The sequence below is a fragment of the Nicotiana tabacum genome, chromosome 12 (genome assembly GCF_000715075.1).
Source record: "Nicotiana tabacum cultivar K326 chromosome 12, ASM71507v2, whole genome shotgun sequence".
Taxonomy (NCBI): Eukaryota; Viridiplantae; Streptophyta; class Magnoliopsida; order Solanales; family Solanaceae; genus Nicotiana; species Nicotiana tabacum.
The window spans coordinates 116,778,920-116,806,681 of record NC_134091.1 but is presented as its reverse complement, the minus strand read 5'-3'; the positions used below and the strand labels follow the sequence as shown (position 1 = coordinate 116,806,681).

The following is a 27,762-nucleotide window of genomic DNA, read 5'->3' as shown; positions in this document are numbered from 1 at the left end:
AGATGAAAATAGAGACTACATAAAGTACAACAATAAGGTTTGGCATTTCGGAGTTTCTAATCATTTTAGGTTCATAGGCATGTATAGCATGCTATCCACTATTTATACCTCTGCATGAGATTTGGGGTCGTTTGCTATAATGCATGCATTAGCTTTTAGTATGACTAATCCCTCGTTTCGTACACTTTTTCAACTTATATATTATTAATGCAAGTATTAGTTATACAACCTATTTGAATTATCCTATATATAACTAATTAATACAAAGCAAACCATAATATTAGCAATACCAAGACTATTAATGCATGCATTATCATGGATGAAGATAAATTTATCCTTAAAGTTCCTTAAAGCTAAAGAATATGGAGAGCATTTTTGTAAATAACTAATTTTCTTAAAAATTATGCAATGCATTGTAATTTTTAGTACACCACACCAAACAGTAGATTAGAAATAATTTTTGCATTACTAACCCATGTATTACTAATCTTTGCATCACTAATACACCTTATTCAACACTATTCTTATACACCCTACCAAACGACCCCGAGTTCAGACTATTACTCCTCATACTAAAACACTGTTTGTATGTGTATGTTTTTTATATTTTCTTTGAGTACAAAATCTTAAGCAGTATTACAAATATCAGGTTGATCTGCTGTCTAGATGATAGCATGTCTTAATTATTTTCCACGGCACCTTGCGGCGCTACTTGCACGAGGCCTCGCCGCTCCGTTGCCAAAAGCCATCAGCCGCCACGAGCGATGCCAGACACAACTCACAACAACCGATGGCAATCGGCACGTACTTAGCTTAGCCCCATGTGCACGGCACCTTGCGGCACTACTTGCACGAGGCCTTGCCGTTTCGTTGCTAAAAGCCATCAGCCGCCACGAGCGATGTCGCCTCCCGACGTTGCCCACAACAACCGATGGCAATCGAAACGTATTGAGTTTAGCCCCATGCGCACGGCACCTTGAGGCGCTACTTGCACGAGGCCTCGCCGTTCCGTTGCCAAAAGCCATCAGCCGCCATGAGCGTTGTCGCCTCCCGATGTTGCCCACAACAACCGATGGCAATCGGAACGTACTGAGCTTAACCCTATGTGCACGGCACCTTGCGGCGCTACTTGCACGAGGCCTCGCCATTCCGTTTCCAAAAGCCATCAGCCGCCAAGAGCGATGCCAGACATAACTCACAACAACCGATGGCAATTGGCACGTACTTAGCTTAGCCCCATGCGTACGGCACCTTGCGGCGCTACTTGCACGAGGCCTCGCCGTTCCGTTGCCAAAAGCCATCAGCCGCCACGAGCGATGTTGCCTCCCGATGTTGAACACAACAACCGATGGCAATCGGAATGTACTGAGCTTAGTCCTATGCGCACGGCACCTTGCGGAGCTACTTGCACGAGGCCTTGCCGTTCCGTTGCCAAAAGCCATCAGCCGCCACGAGCGATGTTGCCTCCCGATGTTGCCCGCAACAACCGATGGCAATCGGAACGTACTGAGCTTAGCCCCATGTGCACGGCACCTTGCGGCGCTACTTGCACGAGGCCTCGTCGTTCCGTTGCCAAAAGCCATCATCCACCACGAGCGATGCCAGACGCAACTCACAACAACCTATGGCAATCGGCACGTACTTAGCTTAGCCCCATGCGCACGGCACCTTGCGTCGCTACTTGCACGAGGCCTCGCCGTTCCGTTGCCAAAAGCCATCAGCCGCCATGAGCGATGTCGCCTCCCGATGTTGCCCACAACAACCGATGGCAATCCGAACGTACTGAGTTTAGCCCCATGTGCACGGCACCTTGCAGCGCTACTTGGACGAGGCCTCGCCGTTCTGTTGCCAAAAGCCATCAGCCGCCACGAGCGATGTCGCCTCCCGATGTTGCCCGCAATAACCGATGGCAATCGGAACGTACTGAGCTTAGCCCCATGCGCACGGCACCTTGCGACGCTACTTGCACGAGGCCTCATCGTTCCGTTGCCAAAAGCCATCAGCCGCCACGAGCGATGCCAGACACAACTCACAACAATCGATGGCAATCAGAACGTACTGAGTTTAGCCCCATGCGTACGGCACCTTGCGGCTCTACTTGCACGAGGCCTCGCCGTTCCGTTGCCAAAAGCCATCAGCTGCCACGAGCGATGTCGCCTCCCGATTTTGCCCCCAACAACCAATGGCATTCGGAACGTACTAAGCTTAGCCCCATGCGCATGGCACCTTGTGGCGCTACTTGCACGACGCTCCGCCGTTCCGTTGCCAAAATTTGTTTATAAAGGGTTTACACTACTAGAAAATTGCCAAATTTCGTCCAAGGAATTCCAACCGACATTGGTCGGAAAGAAATACCGATCGAAATCGGTCGGAAAAAAAGTAAAACGATTGAAAAATCAAATAAATAGTTGTAAATAAGAATACCGACAGATGCCGGTCTGTTTATGTGGTCCCACAAAAAAAGTTTGCTTTATCTGACACAGTTGAAATTTTTGACCGATTTCGGTCGAAAAATGGTCAATCTTTGACCAAAGACTAGTCAGACTTGTATACTATCTACAAAAGAAATGATTAATTAAAATAATTATAGAATACCGACCGATGTCGGTCGGAATTTTTAATTTAATGTTTTCCCTCCCTACGTCAATTATTTTTTGATAATAAATAATTATTTATCATATAATTATAAAATTTACGACCGATATCGGTCAGAAATACTAAATTTTTATATATATATATATATATATATTGATTTATTTATATACATATATACTTCATCAGTGGATCAATTGACACAGTATCAGCATCCAACACGCTATAACACATTTAAAAACAAAATGTATAGTGCTATAAGATGTAGTGTTATATTAAAACATAAGTTGTAGCAATAACAACATATACTCGGTATATGTTGTTATTGCTACAACTTATGTATATATATATATATATATATATATATATATATATATATATATATATATATATATATATATATATATATATATATATATATATATATATATGTGTGTGTGTGTGTGTGTGTGTGTGTGTGTGTGTGTGTGTGTGTGTGTGTGTGTGTGTGTGTGTGTGTGTGTGTGTGTGTGTGTAATATATTCTCAACTATTCATTACATCGCTCAAATGCTTGATCGGTGAATAAATAAGAAAACAAATCTTGAAGTTTAAGTGAACATTTTAAACATTTTAAGTGACTACATGCTCCGGTATAATGAGTGACAAGATGCTCCAAGATGTGTACAATCGACATAATCTTGAATATTTTATTCTCGATCACCTTATTTCTACTTTGCTCGGATACTTTATTAGTGGATCAATTAAAAATTCAATTATATTCGATTAAAACATAATATAACACATTGATGTTAGGCTTTAATTGCGTGTTTTAGTTGCTTATCACGCTCTACTTTACTGCACTTTATTTGAGTTTGAGCGTTAATCGCTAGTGTTTTACACTAATTGCATGTTTTATGCTTTGTAGGAATGATCTCGAGCTATGTAGATGTTATGGCATGAATTCAAGCTATTTTGGATCTTTGAAGTTTGAGGAAAAGCTCAAGGATTAAGTTGAGATCGTGTTCGAGGATCAACGGACAATCATGCACTTAACGAAACAAACGGAGAATCGAGCAGAACGCCACCTAGGTGCGTGAGTGCGCAAGTGAGGCAGAATACCTTCCAAAGTGCGCGGCCATATGCGCGAGCACACTCCCAGGTACGCGGCCGCGCACATCCTATTCCGGAAAGAGTCCTATTTCGCGTAGGAGAAGGTGTGTTTGTTTGGGCCCGACCATACTTGGTATATATATATATGGAAAATAGTATTTTTGGGACTTTTGACTCATTTAAGACCTAAGGAGGCTAAGGAGAAGTGGGAGTAATTCTCTTTAGGGATTGATGGACTTGGTGTATTGATATTTGTTTGTGGATTATTAACTCTAGTTTGTATGCATTGAATCATTTTTGGAATTTTAATTGTTGCATCTATTTTCACATGTTCATGTAATCGAAAGAGGCAAAACTTGTGATGTTTTTGCATTATCTGGTTGGTTGAATTCATTGATTCTTCTTAGTAATATAAAGTGGCTAGTTGAATTATTGTTTAGACCTAGTTAGAAGGATAATCGAAACAGGATCTCCTAAAGACCGATCCAATACGAATTCTTGCATATCTTCACCAAGCATAAATTGGTTCATATTGTGAGGTTGAGACTTATTCGAGAGAAAAGTTTCTACTGAACGTTTGAACTAATAATTGAGTGAATTCGAGAGACTCACTTGAACCTTAGGAGTGAATTAGCTAGAGTTAAATCTCATACAAGTATCTAGCACCTATCCAATCAACCCCTATTTTCTCCCATTGATATCTTCCTTACTCATTGCTACGATTGTCATTAGTTAATAGTTTAGACTTTTAGTTAATTTGAGTTTTAATCACACAAATCTAATTGTCGATCATCTTGGATAGAAATTAAGCTATAAACTACGAAAACATAGTTTAAATCTAATCCATGTAGATACGATATTTGTTTTTTTACTATATTAGAATAGCGAGCATATTTAAGTATGTATTTTAAGCTCATCTATTTTGGCGCCGTTGGCAGGGATTGGCAATCAATAGTATTGGAAATAGTCTGTAGTGCTAATTCAGGAATTAGGTTTTAGTTTTATTTCTTTTCTTTTTCCCTGTCTATTTTCTTTTCTTTATTAGTTAACTTCTTTTCATGATTTGTTTTCTAGTACCTAACAGGTTGGAGAATATACTGTAGATATTGAACTCTAAATACTGTGAAGATGGAGTACAACCAGGCTAAGAAAACAGTTGAAGAGTTAGCAGTTGAATATTATCAGCGGCCTGATATGTGCTTTAAATGCGGTGGAAATAATCTCTAGGTTGATTGTCAAGCATGTATGTATTCTTCTTATGATTCGTATTTTGAATAGTCTCACTCTGTTTCTAGTCCGTACAGGTATGAGGATTCATATGGGCACAATCTTGGCTCTAGTTGGGATGAATACCCTTATTATAAATAGAATGGAAGCGAAGTGAGACAACCACCTAAAGGGGAGAATGGTAGTTTAGAAGAGCTTATGTATAAGTTCATAAATAAGGTGGAAGAGAGATTTACACAAGATAATGAAGCCATTAACAACCTAACAATGCAAGTAAGTCAAATAATAAGTACACTTTCATAAAGCTCTTTGCGTTGTGATGATGAATATATGGAGGTGAAACCCTACGAGAATGAGCCTACTCAAGAGGATGAGTTGGTTCAGAGGGAGATTTCCACAGTACAAGAAGACTCTGATTCAACTGAGATGATCGAAAATAAGGCTTTGGTTGAATACGAAGCAACAGAAGAAGAGTTCAAACCACCATCCACCTTTAAACATTTGCAATCTTTAGTAGATGAGAAAGAGAAACAAATGGTCTTGGACATACCATAGGAATTTTCACTTGACCTTTCTTCTTTGTTTTCATATTCTAATCTTGATCATGTGATTTTTAGTTTTTAGGATTTATAGGAATATGTATGGATTGATCCTATAAAAGAATGCAGAAACAAGTTAAGGATCGTCATGAACGAGCAATTCACTACTCAAGATGAGGATAAGAAATAAAGAAAAGAGCGGGTCTTGCAGGTATCCTCAGAAGAATTGGGCTTAATGAGCTCTACAAAAAATTCGAACGAGCGAAAACGAGGAATGAATTCAGAATTAGGGGTGGAGTTCTTAAGTTCTGGAAAAAGAAGAAAATTCAGGGAAGTTTCCTTTATCTTATGCTTTTTAATTGTGTGTCATGGGGACATGCCATAACTTAAAGTGTGGGGTGGGGGATAACTATATGTTGTATGTATATGTGTTATTTTAGTTTTTGTTTAGTAGGTTAGATATAGAAAAAATAATTGAAAAAACATAAAAAATTTAAAATTTTCCATTTTTCCCGATGATTGAGATAATTCAACCGGTTTCTTGAGGGATTAAAGTCAAAATAAAAAAGAAAAAAAATATTTTCATTTGCAGGGTAGTGTAATAATTCACCCTTGGTGTTTTTTAGTGCCGCGATTCTTTTCCAAGGGTTTTGATTAAACCGGGTGTAGTTAGTTTTATTTTTTTGTTCGGAGTAGGTACCTTGAGCTCTAATTTGAATGGAAGGCAACATATATTGACTTTTTTGTACCTTGAAAGTGGTGATTGCTCTAGTTGTGATGCTTAGGCTCAATTTTTGACTCTTGATAGAAATACCTTAAATTGTATGACCTTAACTTTGCTTGACTGCTTTGACTAGAGTGCCTTGATAATCCAATCTTGAGTGAGTTATGTGCCAGATGTGTGTGAGGTTTTTGTGTTATTCTTTGTATTACATTTGATATCTCGAACTTGCCCCGAGTGTTTGCAAAGCGAAATAGTAGTTTTATTCAGTCCTGGAAGTGATACAAGCATTTCTTTGTTGAGCCAGTGATATGCGTTTACCCACCAAATTGTTATGTATCGTAGTTAACCCCGTTGAGCCTGTCATCATATTTCTTTGGTAACCATATTACAAGCCTTACCCATTTGTTTGAATTAACCATCATTTGAACCATTTACCTCTCGTGAGCACTTGAAATTGTACGAACTTTGTAAAAGTTGAAGTGTGGGGTGATTGGGTTGGTTTTTTTGAGTGGAGCTAATGCAATAAGGAGAAAGGTGCACTGTTTTGAAAAGGTAAGAGCCACTTATATTGAAAAAGAAATATACATAGTGTATTGTTGTGAAAATTATTCATTGATAAGTGGTAACTGTTGATGTATTTGTGCTTACATAAGTTGGGAGTTAATGTAAATTGATGTGAATGTAGAGTATTGGTTTGACATAAATGTGGGATTTTAACCATGATATGTATGTATTAAAGTGATTAGGGAGGTGTAGTCACTCTTATATCTAGATGTATCCTACCCTTCCCGCAGCTTACATTACAGCCAATTTAAGTCCTACTTGATCCTTGACTGAATGAACTCAATTAGTAGAGTAGTACACTACAGGCAAGCCAATGGTTCATCTTTTGTGGAATATGAATGTTGTTTCTTTGAGTGAGCAAATTCTTTCTATTTGAAGTTCCTAATTGTTCTTAAATATGATTGTGTGTAAAACTACTCTCTTTTGTTATGAGGGCAGGTGATTCATGAAGGAAAGCTAATGTCGTTGACCTTTGTGTTAGAGTAAGTGAGCGAGTTATAAATAATGTGTGGTGCTTTTGACTCAAATCTTAAGGCGAGGATGTTACGTAAGAGTGTTTAGTCTATTTTAAATACTCTTGCTATGATGAGTTATGAGAATTGTTTAAAAAGGTCATGTCATTATAAAGTGTAGTTTGATTGCTCGAGGAAAAGCAATGGTTTAAGTGTGGGGTGTTGATTGTAGGCTATAATTGCGTGTTTTAGTTACTTATCGCACTCTAATTTACTGCACTTTATTTGTGTTTGAGCGTTAATCGCTAGTGTTTTACACTAATTGTGTGTTTTATGCTTTGTAGGAATGATCCCTAGCTATGTAGATGTTATGGAATGAGTTTTTGGAGCTTTGAAGTTTGAGTAAAAGCTCAAGGATTAAGTTGGGATCGTGTTCGGGAATCAACGGACAATCATGCACTTAACGAAAGAAACGGAGAATCGAGCGGGATGCCACTCAGGTGTGCGAGCGTGCACTGGGCGCACAAGTGAGGCAGTGTGGGGCGCAAAATGAGCTACCAAGTGCGCAAGCAAGTCTCTAGGTGCGCGGCCCCGCACGTCCTGTCCGGGAAAAGTCTTATTTCGTGAAGGAGAATGTGTGTTTGTTTGGACCCGACCCTACTTGGTATATAAACATGAAAAAATAGTATTTTGATGACTTTGACATAATTTAGACCGAATGAGGCTAAGGAAAAGTGGAAGAAGTAAGACTTTTGACACATCTAAGACCTAATGAGGATAAGGAGAAGTGGGAGAAGGAAGAACACAAGGATTTCATGATTCAATCCTCACTCAAGACAAGAGTTTCGATCATTTATGATTTCCTTTAACTTAAACTTATTTGTGATGAATTACTCCAACTCTATGGAGTAGTTCTCTTTAGGGATTGATGGAATTGTTGTATTGATATTTGTTTATGGATTATTAACTCTAGTTTGTATACATTGAATCGTTTGGGTGTTTTAATTGTTGCATCTATTTTCACATATTCATGTAATCGAAAGAGGCATAACTTGTGATGTTTTTGCATTATCTTGTTGGTTGAATTCATTGATTCTTCTTAGTAATCGAAAGATGCTAGTTGAATTATTGTTTAGACCTAGTTAGGAGGATAATCGAAAGAGGATCTCCTAAAGACCGATCCAATACGAATTCTTGCATATCTTCACCAAGCATAAATTGGTTCATATTGTGAGGTTGAGACTTAATCGAGAGAGGAGTTTCTACTGAATGTTTGAACTAATAATTGAGTGAATTCGAGACTCACACTTTAACCTTAGGAGTGAATTAGCTAGAGTTAAATCTCATACAAGTATCTAGCACCTATCTAATCAACCCCTATTTTCTCCCATTAATATCTTCCTTACTCATTGCTGCGATTTTCATTAGTTAATAGTTTAGAGTTTTAGTTAATTTTAGTTTTAATCACACAAAACTAATTGTTGATCATCTTGGATAGTAATTAAACTAGAAGCTACGAAAATACTATTTAAATCCAATCCCTGTGAATATGATATTTTTCTATACTATATTCGACTAGCGAGCATATTTAAGAGTGTGTTTTAAGCTCGTCACATATTCGATTGAATTTTCAATTGATCCACTGATGACGTATCCAAGAAAAGTACTAATAAGGTGATCGAGAATAAAATATTCAAGACTATGTCGATTGTACACATCTTGGAGCATCTAGTCACTCATTATACCGGAGCATCTAGTCACATAAACTCCAAGATTTATTTTCTTATTTAGTCACCGATCAAGCATTCGAGTATGAACAGTTGAGAATAAATCATCAACGCTAGTCATATGTATGTAAGTGTAAATTATCATAAATTAAATAAAATCATACACTCTATTAGAATCTATTACACATATTTAAACACAAAATCGATCGGTATGTGGTGCAAGTTATCCAAAAAATTTGATTAATGTACAAATTAATAAAAGAAAGCATATATTCAGTGGGCAAAATGCTAAGAAAAAACATTTTGATAAGTAATTAATAAAAGAATAATATTAAACCTTTTATAATTAAGATGTAGTGCTATATATTGTAACGACCCGGGCGGTCGTTTTGAGAGTAATAGCACTGATCCTCTATTAACTGCTTCCCCCGTGTCTTTTTCTTCTTATGTGACTTGTCGGGAGGTTTTATTTTTAGTTTCGAAGTGTTTTGGGACACTTAATCCCCAAACGGAAATTTAAACCTTAGGATTTTGGCTGTAGTCGGAACTGTGTGAAGATGACTCCAGAATAGAGTTCTGTCGGTTCTGTTTGCTCCATTGGATGATTTTGGACTTAGGGGCGTGTCCGGATTATGTTTTGGAGGTCTGTAGCTGATTTAGGCTAGAAATGGCGAAAGTCGAATTTTTGGAGATTTTAACCGGAAGTGGACTTTTTGATATCGAGGTTGGATTCCGATTCATGAAATTGGAGTAGGTCCATAATGTTGAATATGACTCGTGTGCAAAAGTTGACGTCAATCGGACATGGTTTGATAAGTTTTAACATCGGTTGTAGAAATTTGAAGTTTCAAGTTCATTAAGTTTGGATTGGAGGGTGATTCGTATTTTTAGCATTGTTTGATGTGTTTTGAGGGCTCGCCTAAGTTTGTATAGTGTTTTAGGACTTGTAGGTATATTTGGTTGAGGTCTCGGGTTGATTTCGGGTGGTTAACGGATCTTTTTGGTCTTGTGAGAAATTGCAGATTTTCTGATGTCTCCTGTTCAGGTTTCCTTCTTCGCGTTCGCGAGTGGAGTCCCGTGTTTGCGAAGAGGAGCTGGAGGCTGCAGGAGAATTGCTCTTCGCATTCGCGAAGTGGGGCCGTGTTCGCAAAGGTTTGTTCAGCAGTGCATCGCGAACGCGTGAAGGGGCATCGCGTCCGCGTAGAGGATGTAGAGCAGCTCAGACACCAAGGCTTTATTCTATGCGTTGGCGTAGTGGTGATCGCGTTCGCGAAGCAGCAGAAAGTGGAAGCCACGCGTTCGCGAGAGGTCACTCACACGAACGAGGGATTTTGGTCTATGATTAATTGTTCAACGCGAACGCGAGGGCGTGGCCGCGTTCACGAAGAAGGAAATACCTGGGCAGTCTATAACATTTCAAAAACGAGGGCTTTGGCCATTTTTATCAAAACTTGACTTTGGGAGCTTGGATTTGGACGAGATTTTGAGGGATTTTTAGAGCCATCGATTGGGTAATGATTCTTCACTTGTTTTTGATTATATCCCACTAATCTAATCACTAATTTCATCTTTTAATTTTAGATTTGGGTGGAAAAAATGGGAAGAAGTTCTTCAACTAAGATTTTGGCTTTTGATTGAGATTTTGATGTCGGATTTGGATAATTTTTGTACGAGTGAACTCGTGAGTGAATGAGTGTTCATATTTTGTGACTTTTACCCGATTCCGAGAAGTGGGTCCGGATCGATTAGTTTAGATTCTTATAATTGTATTTATGGTATGCAATTGATTTTGGCTAGATTTAGGCCATTCGGAGTCGGATGTTCGTGCAAAAAGCATCGTTATCGATTATTTTAGCTTGGTTCGAGGTAAGTGGCTTGCCTAACCATGTGTGGGGGAATTTCCCTTAGCATTTGATACTGATATTGATATGTGAGTGTCGTGTACGCGAGGTGAAGAGTGCGTACATGGGCTATTTGTTGAAAACCTGATTTTTTCTGAGTAATTACCTGTTTTCACCTTAATTGAGCATACTAGCATGTGTAGATACCTTGTTATCCTAGAATAGCATGTCTACGTGTCTTAATTGCTTAATTGAACTCTTTGCAGCATGCTTAGTGAATTCCTGCCTCTTTTCTTGATTTGTACTTAGTCTAAACTGTAGACTCTCTTGCTGTACATATCATCCGTAATTGCTTGAGTTGTGTATTTACTTTGGGACTGCTGGATGGTTTCCCGGGAGATTCCTCTATACATTTACTTTTGAGACTAGGAGGCGGTACCTCGGGAGTTCACCCTGCACATTTACTTTTGAGATTACGAGGGGGTATCGGGAGTTCTCCCTGCACTTTGTCTTTTGAAACTACGTGGTTGTACCTCGGGAGTTCTCCCTCCACATTTACTTTTGAGACTACGAGGCGGTACCTCGGGAGTTCTCCCTGCACATTTACTTTTGAGACTACGAGGCGGTACCTCGGGAGTTCTCCCTGCATATTTACTTTTTGGACTACGAGATGGTATCTCGGAGATCCCCTGTTGTTTATTTCCGCGTGTTGTACTGTTATTTCATTGTGTTTTACCTTTGTTGAACACCAGTCTCTTATTATACTATTTTTATTATATGCCAGTGGGCCTGACCTGACCTCGTCACTACTCGACCGAGGTTAGGCTTCGCACTTACTGGGTACCAATTGTGGTGTACTCATGCTACTCCTCTGCACATCTTTCGTGCGCAGATTCAGGTGCTCGTTATCAGCCGCATTATCAGTGAGACGAGACAACTTTGGAGACTTCACGGTATATTTTCCGCGTCCGCAGACCTCGGAGTCCCCTTCTACTCTTCCCCATGTCAACCACTTTATGTATTTCCTTTTATTACTTTAGAGTATAGAGATACTATTTTCCTTCTGTAGTTTATAACTCGTGATGTTTTGGGTTTTGGGAAAGCTGTGTACATCTAGTATTTTGGTTATTGTACATGTCGAGCGGCATTGTTATTGTTTATTCAGTATCTATTGCAATAGTTGTAAATTTTGCTTATGTTATTGATATTTACGGAATCTGTTAGGCTTACTTAGTCGTAGAGACTTGGTGCCGACACGATATGCTTTGGAGGGATGTTTTGGTCATGACAAGTTGGCATCAGAGTTCTAGGTTCATAGGGGTCTTGAGCCACAAACCAGTTTATTAGAGTCCCGCGTATCGGTATGGAGACGTCTGTACTTTTCTTTGGGAGGCTATGGAACTGTTAAAAAAATTATACTTATTTGATTCCTTGTCGTGCGAAATTTGATGACATCAAAAAAATTCTAAACTTTTGTATTCTATTCTTTCTCACAGATAGTGAGGACCCATACTGGAGGATAAGATGACCATGCACCACGCCCCCAGCTAGAGCACCCGCACGTGATGCGACAGAGGAGCCTCAAATAGCTCCAACTGGAGGGAAGGAACCGGAGGTGCCTATTGCTTCACTATCCCTTCACGAGACTCTAGCTCAGTTCATGAGCATGTTCAGCACCTTAGCTCATGTTGGATTAATCCCACTAGCTCCTGCCACATATCAAGCCGGGGGAGGGACACAGACACCCACAACCCGTACTCCTGAGCAGAGAGTCCAGGTTGACCAGGCCCCAAAGTTCATCCTTATGCAGTCGGTAGCTCTGGTTCAGCACGAGACTAGGACCATAGTTTGTGAGGCAGAGCATCTCCTACCTTTAGTGGATTGGCGTCAGAGGATGCCCAGGGTTTTCTGGAGGAGTGTCATCGTATTCTCCATACTATGGGCGTAGCGGGGATGAGGGAGGTTTATTTTACCACCTTCCAGCTTAGAGGAGCAGCCTATCAGTAGTGGCGTGCTTATGAGTTGAGTAGTTTAGATGAGGCCGCTCACTTACATGGACTCAGTTCTCGGACATATTTTGTAGAGAGTATGTCCTTCAGAGCCTCAGGGACTCATGGCACGTGGAATTTGAGCAGCTGCGCCAGGGTGCTATAACTGTGTAAGAGTATGCAGTCCGCTTCAGTGATTTGGCCCGACATGTACCGGCCTTGGTTGCCATAGATTGAGAGAGGGTTCGACGCTTTATTAAGGAACTCAACCCCAGTATACGGATTAGTATGGGCAGGGAGTTGGAGATTGATATTTCTTATGAGCAGGTTGTAAGTATTCCCAGGATATTGGAGGGCATCCTTGCCCGTGATAGAGAGAAGAGGGAGGACAAGAGGTCTCGAGAGTCAGACACTTACAGCGATACTCGTGCCCCAATTGCAGTTCGACATGGTAGGGGTTATGTGAGTTATCCCATTCATTGAGCTCTTCCAGCCGCCAATGGTGTTCCAGCCCATGCTAGGACATAGGATCCTTATTATGCACCGCCATTATCTAGCGTACCTCATGCTCGAGGTGCTTTTAGAGGCCAGTCCAACAGACCTGGCCCTAGTCAGTCACAACAGCCATGCCCTCAGGGGGGTTGTTTTAAGTATGGCGATACTTGCCATATGGTGAGAGATGTCCCCAAACTTAGGAGGGGTGCACCTCCATAGACTTCCCAGCCACTGCGTGCTCCACAGGGTCCTCCGGCTATGATTCCAGCACCAGCTACCGCCCCACCTTCTCAGCCAGCTCGAGGTGGAGGTCGGGGAGGTCGAGATCGCCCTAGAGGGGAGGCCAGGCTAGATATTATACTCTTCCAGCTCATATATAGGCATTTGCGTTCGACTCTGTCATTACAAGTATTGTTCTGGTCTGTCATAGAGACGCGTCAGTATTATTTGACCCAGGTCTATATATTCCTATATGTCCTCTTATTTTTCCCCGTATTTGGGCATATCTCGGGATTCTTTGGGTTCCCCTGTTTATGTGTCTACACCTGTGGGAGATTCACTTGTTGTGGACTGCGTGTATCGGTTGTATTTGATTGCTCTTAGTAGTTTTGAGACCATAGCCGATTTATTATTGCTTAGTATGGTACACTTTGATGTTATCTTGGGCATGGACTAGTTGTCACCCTATTATGTTGTTCTTTATTGTCTCGCTAAGACCCTGACGCTGGCTATGCCAGGATTACCGCGATTAGAGTGGAGAGATACCTTAGAGTATACTCCCAGCAGAGTTATTTCATTTCTTAAAGCTCAACGAATGGTTGAGAAGGGGTGTGACGTGTATCTAGCTTATGTGAGAGATGTCAATATTGATGCCCCTACAATTGACTCAGTCCCAGTAGTGAGTGACTTTCCAGATGTATTTCCAACTGATCTTCCGGGCGTGCCGCCCGACAGAGATATTGATTTTGGCATTGATTTGCTGCCGGGCACGCAACCCATCTCTATTCCGCCGTATCATATGGCTCCTCCTGAGTTGAAGGAATTGAAGGAGTAGTTACAGGAGTTGCTTGATAAGGGCTTCATTCGGCCCAGTGTGTCACCTTGGGGTGCTCCTGTCTTGTTTGTGAAGAAAAAGGATGGTTCTATGCGTATGTGTATTGATTATCGCCAGCTGAACAAAGTTACAGTGAAGAACAGGTATCCATTGCCTCGTATTGATGACTTATTTGATCAGTTATAGGGTGCCAGAGTGTTCTCCAAGTTTGACTTACGTTCAGGCTATCATCAGTTGAAGATTCAGGAGACGAATATATCATGAAGACTGCTTTCAAGACGCGGTATGGTCACTACGAGTTCCTTGTGATGTCTTTTGGGCTAACCAATGCCCCAACAACTTTTATGCACTTGATGCACAGTGTGTTCCAGCCTTATCTTGACTCATTCGTCACTGTGTTTATTGACGACATTCTGGTGGACTCTTAGACTCAGAATGATCATGAGCAGCACCTGAGGACTGCGCTTCAGACCTTGAGAGAAAAGAAGTTATATGCGAAATTTTCAAAATGTGAGTTTTGGCTAGACTCAGTGGCATTCTTGGGTCATGTAGTATTGAGTGATGGGATACAGGTGGATCCGAAGAACGTGGAAGCAGTGCAGAGTTGTCCTAGACTGTCATCACCTACGAAGATCCGGAGTTTTCTTTGTTTGGCGGGGTATTGCCTTCGTTTTGTAGAGGGATTCTCATCTATTGCAGCACTTATGAACAGGTTGAACCAGAAGGGTGCTCCGTTCAGGTGGACAGAGGAGTGTCAAGAAAATTTTTAGAAGCTAAAGATAGCTTTGACTACAGCCCCAGTATTAGTATTGCCTACAGGTTCGAGGCTTATTGTGATGCATTGTGGATCGGTCTCAGTGCGGTGTTGATATAGGACGGTATGGTGATTGCCTACGCGTCCAAATAGCTGAAGGTGTAAGAAAATAACTATCTTGTCCATGACCTTGAGTTAGAAGCTATTTTTCATGCCTTGAAGATTTGGTGGCACTATTTGTACGGTGTCCCTTGTGAGATTTAGACCGATCACCGGAGTTTGCGATATCCGTTTAGACAGAAGGATCTTAACTTTGGTCAGTGGAAGTGGTTGGAGCTGCTTAAGGATTATGATATCACCATTTTGTACAATCCGCAGAAGGCCAATGTGGTGTCCAATGCCCTGAATCGTGGAGCATAAAGTTTGGGGAGTTTAGCATATCTACCAACAGCAGAAGGGACATTGGCATTGGATATTCAGGCCTTAGCCAAGCAGTTTGTGAGATTGGATATTTTTTAGCCGAGTCGAGTATTGGTTTCGGTGGTCTCTCGGTCTTCTCTTTATGATCGTATCATGGAGCGTCAGTATGATGACCCCCATATGTTTGTCCTTAAGGACAAAGTTCAACATGGTGATGCTAAGGAGTTCACTATTAAGGATGATGGTGCATTGAGGATGCAGGGCAGGCTATGTGTGCCCAATCTAGATGGTTTGCATGAGTTGATTCTCCAAGAGGCTCACAGTTCGCGGTACTCCATTCATTCGGGTACCGCGAAGATGTACCGGGACTTGAGGCAGCATACTGGTCGAGAAGAATGAAGAAGGACATAGTGGAACATGTAGCTCGGTGTCTAAATTGCCAGCAGGTGAATTATAAGCATCAGCGTCCAGGTGGGTTGCTTCAGAAGTTAGAGATTCCAGAGTGTAAATGGGAGTGGATCACTATGGATTTCATTGTTGAGCTTCCACGGACTCAGCGGAAGTTTGATGCAGTTTGGGTGATTGTGGATAGGCAGACCAAGTCAGCTCATTTCATTCCTGTGATAACTACCTATTCTTCCAAGCAACTGTCTCGAATTTACATCCGTGAGAACGTCAGGATTCAGGGCGTACCAGTATCTATCATCTCTGACTGGGGTATGCAATTTACATCACGGATCTGGAAGGCTGTACAGTAGGAGTTGGGTACTCGGGTTGAGTTGAGCACAACATTTCACCCTCAAACGGACGGAGAGTCCGAGCGCACTATTCAGATATTAGAGGATATGATCCGTGCATGTGTGATAGATTTTGGAGGTTTTTAGGATCAGTTATTGCCACTTGCGTAGTTTGCCTACAACAATATTTATTAGTCGAGCATCCAGATGGCACCGTATGAGGCTCTGTATGGTAGGTGGTGTCGGTCTCTAGTGGGTTGGTTCGAGCCGGCCAAGGCTAGATTACTGGGTACAGACTTTATTCAGGATGCCCTGGATAAGGTGAAGGTGATTCAAGATCGACTTCGCACAGCCTAGTCTAGATAGAAGAGTTATGCAGATCGGAAGGTTTGCGATGTTGCATTCATGGTTGGAGAGCGGGTCATGCTCCAAGTTTTGCCTATGAAGAGTGTTACGTGGTTCGAGAAGAAGGGCAAGCTGAGCCCAAGGTTCATTAGTCCATTTGAGGTGTTGCGGCGAGTTGGAGAGGTTGCTTATGAGCTTGCCTTACCTCCTAGTCTAGCAGGAGTTGATCCGATATTCCATGTTTCTGTGCTCTAGAAGTATCACGATGATCCGTCTCATGTGCTAGATTTTAGCCCAGTCTAGTTGGACAAGGATCTATCTTATGTTGAGGAGGCAATGGCTATTTTGGACAGGCAGTTTCAAAAGCCGAGGTCAAAGAACATTGCTACAGTGAAGGTTCAGTGGAAGGGTCAGCCGGTCGAGGAGGCGACTTGGTAGACCAAGCAGGATATGCGCAGCCGTTATCCTCATCGATTCACCACTTCAGCAATGTCTCTATGCTTGTTCAAGGATGAACGATTGTTTTAAGAAGGGGAGGATGTTACGACCCGGCCGGTTATTTTGAGAGTAATAGCCGTGATCCCCTATTAATTGCTTCCCCCGTATCATTTTTTGCTTATGTTACTTTTTGGGACGTTTTGTTTTTGGTTTCGGAGTGTTTTGGGACACTTAGTCCCTAAACGGAAGCTTAAGCCTTAGGATTTTGACCGTAGTAGGAACTGTGTAAACACGACTCCAGAATGGCTTTCCGTTGGTTTCGTTAGCTCTATTTTGTAATTTTAGACTTAGTGGCATGTCGAGATTGTGTTGTGGAGGTCTGTAGCTGATTTAGGATAGAAATGGCGAAAGTCTAATTTTTGGAGATTTTGACCAGAAGTGGACTTTTTGATATCGAGGTTCGATTCCGATTCCGGAAATTAGATAGCTCTGTAATGTTGAATATGACTTGTGCGCAAAGTTTGAGGTCAATCGGACGTGGTTTGATAGGTTTCAACATCGCTTGTAGAAATTTGAAATTTCAAGTTCATTAAGTTTGTATTGGAGGGTAAATCGTGTTTTTAGCGTGGTTTGGCATGTTTGGTTGAGGTCACGGGGGCCTCGGGTTGATTTCGGGTGGTTAACAGATCTTTTTGGACTTGTGAGAAATTGCAGATTTTCTAATGTCTCCAATTCTGGTTTCCTTCTTCGTGTTCGCGAGTGGAGTCCCGCGTTCGCGAAGAGGAGCTGGAGGCAGGAGAAGAATTTCTCTTCGCGTTCGCTAAGTGGGGTCCGCGTTCGTGAAGGTTTGTTCAGTAGTGCATCGCGAACGCGTGAAGGGGCATCGCGTTAGCATAGAGGAAGTAGAGCAGCCGGGACCCCAGGTCTTTGTTCTATGCGTTTGCGCAGGGGAGATCACGTTGGCGAAGCAGAAGGTATTGGAAGCCACGCGTTCGCGAGAGGTTATTCGCATTCGCAAAGAGGGATTTTGGTCACTAATTAATTATTCAATGCGAACGCGAGGGTGTGGCCGCGTTCGCGAAGAAGGAAATACCTGGGCAGTCTATAACATTTTTAAAAACGAGGGGTTTGGCCATTTTTATCAAACCTTGAGTTTGGATGCTCGAATTTGGCGAGATTTTGAGGGATTTTCAGAGACATCGATTGGGTAATGATTCTTCACTTGTTTTTGGATATATCCCACAAATCTATCACTAATTTCATCTTTTAATTTCAGATTTGGGTGAAAAATTTCAGAAAAATGGGAAGAAGTTCTTCAACTAAGATTTTGGATTTTGATTGAGATTTTGATATCGGATTTAGATAATTTTGGTACGAGTGAACTCATGAGTGAATGGGTGTTCATATTTTGTGACTTTTACCCGATTACGATATGTGGGGCCGGGTCGACTTGTTGTGGCGATTTTCTAATTTCTTACTTTATCTTTGATTTCATTAATTAGATTAGTTTTTTATAGTTGTATTTATGGTATGTAATTGATTTTGGCTAGATTTGGGGCATTCAGAGTCAGATATTCGTGGAAAAGGCATCGTTACCGCTTGTTTTAGCTTGGTTCGAGGTAAGTGGCTTGCCTAACCTTGTGTGGGGGAATTTTCCTTAGGATTTGATATTAATATTGATATGTGAGTGCCGTGTACGCTACTATCATGAGTAGATACCTTGTTAGCCTAGAATAACATGTCTATGTGTCTTAATTGCTTAACTGAACTCTTTGCAGCATGCTTAGTGAATTCCTGCCTCTTATCCTGATTTGTACTTAGTCTAAACTGTGGACTCTCTTGTTGTACCTATCATCTCTAATTGTTTGAGCTGTGTATTTACTTTGGGACTACGGGACGGTTTCCCGGGAGATCCCCCTGAATATTTACTTTTGAGACTATGAGGCGGTTCCTCGGGAGTTCTCCCTACACATTTACTTTTGAGACTACGGGGCAGTACCTATGGAGTTCTCCCTGCACATTTACTTTTGAGACTACGAGGCAGTACCTCGGGAGTTCTCCCTGCATATTTACTTTTGGGAGTATGAGACGGTATCTCAGGAGATCCCCCTATTGTTTATTTCCGCGTGTTGTACTATTATTTCATTGTGTTTTACCGTTGTTGAACTCCCGTCTCTTATTATACTGTTTTATTTTATTGCTTTATTTATTACATACTAGTGGAAATGACCTGACCTCGTCACTGCTTGACCGAGGTTAGGGTTGGCACTTACTGGGTACCAATTGTCATGTACTCATGCTACTCTTCTGCACATGTTTCATGTGCAGATTCAGGTGCTCGTTATCAGCCACATTATCAGTGAGACGAGACAACTTTGGAAAATTCAAGGTATATCTACCGTGTTTGCAGACCTCGAAGTCCCCTTCTACTCTTCTCCATGTCAACCCCTTTCTGTATTTCCTTTTATTAGACTTTGGAATATATAGATACTATTTTCCTTTTGTTGTTTGTGACTCATGACGTTCCGAGTTTTGCGAAAGCTGTGTACGTCTAGTATTTTTTTTATTGTACAAGCCGAGCGGTATTGTTATTGGTTATCCAGTATCTATTGCAGTAGTTGTAAATTTTGCTTCCATTATAGTTATTTACGCAATCTGTTAGGATTACCTAGTCGTAGAGACTAGGTGTCGTCATTTCACGACCCCAAATTCCCTCTGTAGGGTCTCGTGATGGCAGCTAGTCTCTAAGACTAGGTAAGCCTATCAATGCGCGATAACAAGAGAAATCTGAAATAAATAAATCTGCAAATTCACATAATTACAACTCCCAAAACCCGGTAAAAATAAGTCACAAACTTCTAAGGATTTATTCTCATATATCTCTATATATCAAAGTCTAAAGAAAATAAGGAAGCAACATAAAAAGAATAGAAGGGGACTCCGGAGTCTGCGGACGCTGGCAGATATACCTCGAAGTCTCCTCGTATGGTTAATTCACTGATGCATGGTCTGATAAGATGTACCTGGATCTGCACAAAAAGATGTGCAGAAGCGTAGTATGAGTACACCACAGCGGTACACAGTAAGTGTCAATCCTAACCACGGTAGAGTACTGACGAGGTCAGGTCAGGCCCTACTGGAATAATAAAAGATGTTGAGAAAGGTTTAATAATATAATAACAATAATGAGAATGGGGATAAATCAAGTATTATGTCACAATTTAACTACACAGAATAAGGGCAATTAACACCTCGCGGAAGGAAAACAAAAATTTACAACTTTAAGGAAAACACCAAAAATAACCAAAGACAATGCAGCCATAATTAAATATCAACAAGGGCATTCCCGAGGTACCATCTCGTAGTCCCAACTAATAAATAAATTTACAGTATCTCATTTTCTTATATCACCACGGGACCCTTCACATTAAATTTTAAAGAAAACATATTTTCCGAAATAACATACCGCGTTTTAGCTACCCTTATCACACCGCATGACTTTTAGTAGTTCCCCTACTAGCCACGCGTATCAAGTCACCCTTATCTCACTGCATGTGTTTCAACACCCACACCTTATACCACCGCATGCGTATTAATATCACAATATATCACAATTTGCACCTCAAGTGCTCAAATATTTCAACTTGCTAAAATAAATCAACAACAATATATTTTCCACAATAAAGAGCTCATGGCTCATGCTAAAATAAATCAACAACAATATTTTTCATAATAAAGAGCTCACGGCTCCATCACAATGAGTACGAAAATGTCACAAAATATTAAGCAAAAATAATATTTCACAAATTTAAAACCTTGTCTAAATACCAAAATTTTAAATGTAAAATACTTTATTTTTAATAATATTTAAATTAAGAAATTCATCCTTCAAATAATGCACAGAAAAAAAAAACTAAATTTCAACTAAACAGGTAAAAACACTTAGCAGGAACAAGTCATGCAAATTTAAAATACGAAAATATATTAATGATGATGAATATAAGAGAATAAAATAATTTAATTAATATGCAACATTGCTCTACACAATTTAAAGAAATAATCTTTCACATTTAGCCTGTGTACACACTCGTCACCTCATGTACACGACTTTCAACACATCAACATTTTACATATCAATACTAATCCTAAGGAGAATTTTTCCCACACAAGGTTAGACAAGTCACTAACCTCAAACCAAGCTCAAGCGGTCAAGTAGTATGCCTTTTCCTCGATTTTTTTACTCTGATCGGCTCGTATCTAGTCATAATTAATTCGATTCAATCAATATAAATTATAGGAATAAATTCCATATGAAAATACAAATTTTCTAACAAAATCTGAAATTTAATCCAAAAATTGCATGTGGGGCCCATGTCTCGGAATATGACGAAACTCACAAAATCCGACAAGCAATTCAATTAAGAGTCCAACCATACATATTTCACTCAAATCCGACTCTGAATCGATACCAAAATCTCAAAAATTCGTTTTATGAGATTTCTAAAAGTTTCCCCAAATTTCCATCTCAACACACTAATTAAATGATGAAAACAATGATATATTTGTGTATATTGACCAACTCCGAGTTAGAATCACTTACCCCAATGTTTTTTCCTTGAAAATCTCTCACAAATCGCCTCTCCCAAAGCTCCAATTTGTCAAAAATGAAAAATGGGACGAATCCCCCATTTTATAACTTAAAGTCTCTGTCCAGGCGCTGCCCTCAATTTCCTACCCAAGATTTCTTGACCTCGATTTCCGCACCTCAATTTCATGACTTCAATTTTCTTACTTCGATTTTCTGACCTCGATTTCGTGACCTCGATTCCCTGACCTCGATTTCCTGACCTCGATTTCCTAACTTTGATTTCCTGACCTCGATTTCCTCACTTCAATTTCATGACCTTGATTTTCTGACCACGATTTTCTGACTTCGATTTCTTGACCTCGATTTCCTGACCTCGATTTCCTAACCTCGATTTCCTAACCTCGATTTCCTGACCTCGATTTCCTGACTTTGATTTCCTGACCTCGATTTCCTGACCTTGATTTAATGACCTCGATTTTGACCTCGATTTAATGACCTCGATTTCCTAACCTTCATTCTGACCTCGATTTTTGATAGTTGAAGGAAAAACAAGATCAGCCAAAAACCAGCAAACTCAACTTCAACAGTCTCCCAACTTCAATTCTTGATCCGTTAACCATCCGAAACTCACCCGAGAGATCTCAACCAAATACACCAACAAGTCCTAAAACATCATACAAACTTATTTGAAACCTCAAATCATATAAAACAACGCTGAAACCACGAATCATACCCCAATTCAAGCTTAAGGAACCTAAGAATTTCCAACTTTTACATTTGATGCCGAAACCTATCAAATCAAGTTCGATTGACCTCAACTTTTGTACACAAGTCATAAATAACATAACGGAGCTATGAAAATTTTCAGAACTGGATTTCGACCCCGATATCAAGAAGTCAAGTCCCCGGTCAAACTTCCCAAAAAATCAACTTTAGCCATTTCAAGCCAAATTCCACTACGGGCTTCCAAACAATTTTCCGGACACGCTCCTAAGTCTACAATCACCATACAGAGCTATTGGAATCATCAAAACTCTATTCCTGGGTCGTTTACACATAGGTTGACATCCGATCACTATTTTAACTTAAACTTTAAACCTTGAAACTAAGTGTTCCAATTCATTCCTAAAACCTCACATAACCCAAACTAATCACCTCGGCAAGTCACATAACAAATGTAAAGCATAAGTTGACCAGTAAATGGGGAAATGGGGATACAACTCTCAAAATGACCGATCGGGTTGTTACATTCTCCATCTCTTAAACTAACGTTCGTCCTCGAATGGGTTTATCATTATACCTAAAGTGGAGAAAAGATGAGGATAATAGCATCGCATATCATGCTCGGTCTCCCAAGTTGCCTCCTCGACCGGATGACCCCTCCAATATACATTCTGGAGCATGGAAACATGGAAACATGGAACACTAGATGAACTGCAGAGAGACTAGGTGGTAATGCAAGTCTGCATGCCACCTCTCCAACTCTCTCAAAAATCTCAAAAGGTCCGATATACCTCGGGCTCAACTTGCCTTTCTTTCAAAACCTCATAACACCCTTTGAGGATGAAATGTTGTACTCAACTCTACCCGAGTACCCAACTCTCGTTGTACGGATCTCCAAAACCGTGAGGTAAACTGTGTACCCCGATCAGAGATGAAAGATACTAGTACGCCATGAACCCTAACAATCTCGCGAATGTAAACCTGAGCCAGATGCTCTGAAGAGTAAGTAGTAACCACAGGAATGAAATGAGCTGACTTGGTCAATTTATTCATAATCACCCAAACTTCATTGAACTTCCTTTGAGTCCGTAGGAGCCCAACAACAAAATGCATAGTGATTCGCTCAATTTCAACTCTAGAATCTCTAACATCTTAAGCAATCCACCCTGCTGACAATTTAGGCACCGAGCTACATATTCCACTATGTCTTTATGCATCCGCCTCCACCAATAGTGTTGTCTCAAGTCCTGATACATCTTCGCGGCACCTGGATGAATGGAATACCATGAACTGTGAGCCTCCTAGAGAATCGACTCATGCAAACCATCTATATTAGGCATACATAGCCTGCCCTACATCCGTAATACACCGTCATTTCCAATAGTGACCTCCTTAGCATCATTGTACTGAGTTGTGTCCTTAAGGACAAGTAGATGGGGGTCATCATACTGACGCTCCCTGATACGATAATACAGAGAAGACTATGAATACACACAAACCAAAACTCAGCTCAGCTCGCAAATATCTAATTTGACAAACTGGTTGGCCAAGGCCTAAACATCTAAGGCTAAAGGCATTTCTACTATTGGTAAGTTTGCTAAGCTGCCCAAACTCTCCGCATTACGACTCACGGCATCAGCCACCACATTAGCCTATCCGGGATAATAAAGAATGGTGATATCATAATCCTTAAGCAACTCCAACAACCTCCGTTGTCGCAAATTAAGATCCTTCTATTTAAACAGATGTTTTAGACTCCGCTGATCGGTGTAGACCTCACATTGGACATCGCACAAATAATGCCACCAAATCTTCAAGGCATGAACAATAGTTGCTAACTCAAGGTCGTGGATAGGATAATTCTTCTCCTGTACCTTTAACTGTCTAGACGCATAGGCATTCACCCTACCGTCTTGCATCAATATTGCACCGAGACCAATACGCGATGCATCACATTACACATTATAAGACCCTGAACCTGTAGGCAATACCAATACTGGGGCTATAGTCAAAGCTGTCTTGAGCTTTTGAAAGCTCTCCTCACATTCCTCGGTCCACCTGAACAGAACACCCTTATGGGTTAATTTGGGCATAGGTGCAGCAATAGAAGAGAAACCCTCTACAAATCGGTGATAATACCCCGTTAGCTGATGACAGACTGGGCCAACTCTACACTGATTCAATTTTCTTCTGATATACTTGGATCCCCTTGTTCGTTACCACATGACCCAAATATCCAACTGAACCAAGCCAGAATTCACACTTTGAAAATTTTGCATACAACTTCTTTTCTCTCAAAGTTTTGAAGCACAGTCCTCATGTGTTGTTCATGATCCTCCCTATTTTAGGAATACACCAGAATGTTGTCAATAAACACAATGATTAAAGAATCAAGATAGGGTTGAAATACACTATTCATTAACTGCATAAATGCTGCTAGGGAGTTGGTCAGCCCAAAAGACATCACTAGGAAATCGTAATGACCATACCGAGTCCTGAAAGCAGTTTTCGAGATATCCAGTTCCGAATCTTCATCTGATGATAGCCCGAACGCAATTTGATCTTAGAGAACACTCTAGCACCCTGAAGCTGATCAAATAGGTCATCAATACGTGGCAATGGATACATGTTCTTCACTGTAACCTTTTTCAGCTGACGGTAATCAATACACATCTGCATAGAGCCATCCTTCTTCTTCACAAATAAGACAGGAGCACCCCAAGGTGATACATTGGGCCGAATGAAGCCCTTTTCAAGCAACTCCTATAATTGCTCTTTTAATTCTTTCAATTCTTCTAGGGCCATAAGATATGGTGGAATAGAAATGGGTTGGGTGCCCGGTAACAGATCAATGCCAAAGTCAATATCCCTGTCGGGTGGCATACCAAAAAGTTCCACGAGAAATATATCAGGAAAATCCCTTACTACAAGAACTGACTCCACGGTAGGAGTATCAACACTAACATCTCTCACATGGGCCAGATACGCATCACATCCATTCTCAACCATTCGTTGAGCCTTAAGAAATGAAACAACTCTGCTAGGAACATGATCCAAGGTACCTCTCCACTCTAGCCGAAGTAGACCTGACATAGCCAACGTCACCATCTTGGCGTGACAATCAAGGATAGTGTGATAGGGCGACAACTAATCCATGCCCAAAATAATAGTAAAATCTACCATACTGAGTAATAATAAATCAGCGCTGGTCTCATAACCACTGATAACAATCAAACAGACTGATACACGCGGTCAACAATAATAGATTCACCCACGGGTGTAGATACATAAATAGAAGAACTCAAAGAATCAGGGGATACGCCCAAATACATGGCAAAATAAGATGACACATAAGAATAAGTGGATACTGGATCAAATAAGACTGATGCATCTTTATGACAGACCGGAACAATACTTATGATAACATAATCGAATGCAACTGCCTCCATCCTAGTAGGAATGGCATAATATCTGTCATGGCCTCCCCCTCTAGGGTGACCTCTACCTGTCCGACCTCTATCTATAACTGGCTTTGCAGGTGGAGTAGCAATTGGTGCAGTAATCATGGCCTGAGAATCACGATGGCCCTGTGTAATAGGTAGGGCTGTGAAATATGTGAAGGTGCACCCCTCATAAATCTGGGACAATCCCTCATTATATGACGAGTGTCACCTCACTCAAAACAAGCTCGCGGAGGATATGGCTGCTGGGACTAACTCGAGCCTGATCGACTGGACAACCCGCTAAAAGAACCCCCTACAAGAGGTATAGTAGACACTGACAATGAATTATATGGAACTTGGGGTCTGGGAGTAGCCGGAATAACACTAGAAGCTGGAAGTGCTAAATGAATAGGACGGCTCACATAGCCTTTACCATGATGGGCTGCAGCTGGGGCACAAGAACTGTTATATGTTCAAGAATCTTGAGGTCTCTTAGTTTCCCTCTTTTCTCTCTCCCGAATTTGCATACCCTCCAATCTCCTAGAAATTGACACCACATGTTGGTATGTGATGTCCATCTCTAGTTCTTGGGCCATACTGAATCTGATACGAGGGTGGAGCCCCTCAATAAATTAGCGAACCCGTTCTTAAATAGTAACCAAGACTGGTGCATGCCTAGCCAAATCACTGAATCAGACCACATACTCTGACACGGTCATAACACCCTGGCGCAGCTACTCAAACTCTGTGTGCCATGCATCTCTAAGACTCTGAGGAACATACTCCCTCAAGAACATATCTGAAAATTGAGTCCAAGTGAGTGAAGCTGCCTCAACCAGACTATCCAACTCATATGCCCGCCACCACTAGTAGGTCGCTCCTCTAAGCTGGAATGTCATGAAAGAAACCCCACTGGAATCCACAATACCTATAATACGGAGGATACGGTGACATTCCTCAAGAAAACCCTGAGCATCCTCTGAAGCTAAACAATTGAATATGGGAGGGTGGTACTTTTTGTACCTCTTGAGCCTGAGCTGCTCCCCTTCTGAAACTGTTGCCCTAACCTCGGGCCGAACTGGGACAACTAGCTATACTCGTATATCCTCTAGGGCATGGTCAACCTGGGCCCGTAGCTTTGGGGTATGGGTGGCAGGAGTCTGTGCTCCTCCCCCGGCCTGAGATGTGGCAGGAGCAAGTAGAATCAACCCTGCTTGAGCTAGAGTGCCAAACATGCTCAAACATTGGGCAAGAGTCTCCTGAAGTGCAGGGGTAGTAACAGGCGTTTCAGGTGCCTGCTCTCCAACTGGAGCTACTGGTGGCTCCTCTGCAGCGGCTTGTGCAGGTGCTCTGGATACACCACATGGTCTTCCTCGACCTCTAGCATGGCCTCTGCCCTGACCCCAGCCTCTTACAGCTCCAACAGGGGGCACAAATGTCTGATCATCGAATCCAGTTGTGCGTGTCCTCACCATCTGTGAGATAAGAGAAAGAAAATGGTTTAAAACTTTGAAGTCAACAAATGTACACGATAAGGAATCAAAGAAGTGAATATTTTCCTAACAGTTCCATAGCCTCCCGAAGATATGTACATACGTGTCCATACCGATACGCGAGACTCTACTAAACCTGCTTGTGACTCATAACACCTATGAACCTAGAGCTCTGATACCAACTTTTCACGACCCCAAATTCCCTCTGTAGGGTGTCGTGATGGAACCTAGTCTCTAAAAATAGGTAAGCCTATCAATGCGGGATAACAATAGAAATCTAAAATAAATAAATCTGCAAATTCATATAATTACAACTCCCAAAACCCGGTAGAAATAAGTCACAAGCTTCTAAGGATTTATCCTCATATATCTCTATATATCATAGTCTAAAGCAAATAAGTAAGCAACATAATAGGGATAGAAGGGGACTCCGGAGCCTGCAGACGCTGGCAGATATACCTCAAAATCTCCTTATACGGCTAATTCGCTAATGCCTGGTCTGATAAGATGTACCCGGATCTACACAA

The 27,762-nt window shown here is 41.1% G+C and overlaps 1 pseudogene; it reads right to left on the bottom strand.

The window, feature by feature from the left end:
* The window catches only part of LOC107809681 (isoleucine N-monooxygenase 1-like), a 38,899-nt pseudogene extending 11,682 nt beyond the window's left edge, over positions 1-27,217 (bottom strand).
* Between the last annotated feature and the right edge of the window lie 545 nt (positions 27,218-27,762).